This window comes from Oncorhynchus gorbuscha, unplaced genomic scaffold, assembly GCF_021184085.1.
Source record: "Oncorhynchus gorbuscha isolate QuinsamMale2020 ecotype Even-year unplaced genomic scaffold, OgorEven_v1.0 Un_scaffold_17315, whole genome shotgun sequence".
Lineage (NCBI taxonomy): Eukaryota > Metazoa > Chordata > Actinopteri > Salmoniformes > Salmonidae > Oncorhynchus > Oncorhynchus gorbuscha.
The window spans coordinates 2716-4866 of NW_025758934.1; the positions used below are offsets into that span (position 1 = coordinate 2716).

Consider the following 2151-nt stretch of genomic DNA (forward strand, 5'->3'; position numbering starts at 1 on the left):
ACATGAACCAAATGAGCAGTAGGTTTCAATGTCCAGTGTGTTCAGGAGCAGTAAGTATTCCATCATGAATGATTCATTTCCTTAAAAGCATTTTAAAAAGAGCAGCATGTCGAAAATGACCAACGGCTTTGGTTACAGATGCAACTTCATTTTGAGTTGTGCATTTTCATAATCAGTTTTAAAGCAACATGAAAAACCCTTACTGAGCAATTAAATACTTTTGTATTTTTGACTGAACTACAATAATGTGGTAGGTATATCAGTTACATAGTTATTAACAGGAAAATGGAAAAAATGTCTTAAATTACACTAAACATAGTATAAAATGCACAAACACCAATGTACACTTATTTTTATAAATTAAAAATACATACATTTTCTATTAAAATCCACAAAGGAAATATGCTCTTATAATGCTGATTTGTGTGATCACAAAAACAGGGGTTTTACATGCTCTACAAATGTAACAACTAAGTAGGGTGAAATAAAAAAATGTAGCTTTCGAATACGGAGGAAAAGGAAAATATTACTTTAATGGCGTATTACGGAATCACTTCTGAAAACTAGACAACGGGTTCTTAGTTGTTCATCAAAGAGAGTGAATGATTGACCACTGTCATGCTAACAGGAAGAGTATTGATTGAGAATCGCATGGAGATGTCTGATCCACATCTGCTGTTGATCCATCTCGCCACAAGGGGTAGACAAATGCAGCAGCTCAAACGAAACAATGTGATTAAGGAAGATTGGGGCATTATTTCAAGAGTATCAAAAATAGTTTGTCGCCAGCAGGTTACAGTAAGTAGATTACCTCGTCTCTTAGGCGGTGTCCTGAGCACTGTATGTTGGTATTGAGAAAATAGTTAATATACTGTCCATAGGGTGGTTGTGTGTATGTACTCTTCAGTCCAATACAACTTCACAGTGCAGGAGTAGAGAGCCGGTCTTTCCTTAACAGGCTCACGTTAATTCCCTCTTGTTATTGCTTCCCTTCTCTATATGTCTCTCTGTCCCCAGCTCTCTCTCGCTCCCACTCCCTCACACATCTAGAGGATGATGCGGTAGAGCACCCAGCAGCCAAACGTCACCCAGTGGCTGGCCCAGCTCAGCTCCGACCACTTCTGAATGGTGTGGTTGGCCACGCCACTCTGTAGAGGGAGAAAACAGACATGGGTTTGAAATACACAAATCTACCACAACGCTTTGTTCTGAAAGATCTGACGATGCTACGTGACATTGCATAATCAGAGTAATGTATGAGAGTTTGGCCATCTTATAGCTGAAAAGCATTCAGTAAACAGTTACCTCCTCATCATCATCCATGTAGTCCACACTGGAGTTGAACAGAGAGCCCAGGTATGCCAGGTGGAAGACTGCCAGGGCACTGAAGGCTATATTAATAATGTACACCCACGGGGCCTGTGTTGTTGGGAGAAGGAGAAGAAAGGTCATGCTGTAATGCAAGCATTCTTATTGAGGATTTTTTGGCATCAATATAAGAGTTATTGCACAATGTGGTATGGTCCATTTGCATGTGACCAACACTGAAAAATCTTTACACAAGAAAATATCATTATGCATAAATATCACTTTTTATTTCTTATTGAACCATACCTCTTTGTTCTTGTGAGTGCAGTTTGGCTGACATTTCTTTGACAGAATACACGCGTTTAAAATGTCTGCCAGCCTCTTCCGCAAAACTGGAACAGAGGGTACGCAATCAATAAGAGGTCACAATGATTTATCCTATCACGCCGACTCACCATTAGCTGTGCATTGTGCCACAGCCAAGTTGATTGTTTGATTAGTAATAAACAAACTCTGCATGTCACCTAAAGTTATTCTCCAGGTGTAAACAATGTTATCCCTGAAAGGTAACGTGGAACTGAAATAAAATTTGAACGTCTATTTTAATTCTATTTTTTTAAATAGCTAGCCACATCTTCTACAGACTTACCATGCTCAACATATGTGATGAAGGCGAGAGACAGTAGCACTGCACCCAGGTGGAAGCTCAGACCCTAAAGGCCAAAGGAGACGACGGTATAACGAAACAATCTCTTATACACACTAATACTCACACCCACACACTAATACTCACACCCACACACTAATACTCACACCCACACACTAATACTCACACCCACACAC

General features: G+C 39.7%; 1 long non-coding RNA gene across 1 annotated transcript; it reads right to left on the minus strand.

Moving 5' to 3' along the window:
* Positions 1 to 337: 337 nt before the first annotated feature.
* On the minus strand, positions 338 to 2059 carry LOC124030873. Its single transcript, XR_006838043.1, has 4 exons — positions 1958 to 2059; positions 1615 to 1700; positions 1306 to 1419; positions 338 to 1148 (listed from the first exon to the last, which is right to left on the minus strand). It is a non-coding gene; the product is annotated as an uncharacterized LOC124030873 (long non-coding RNA).
* Positions 2060 to 2151: the final 92 nt, after the last annotated feature.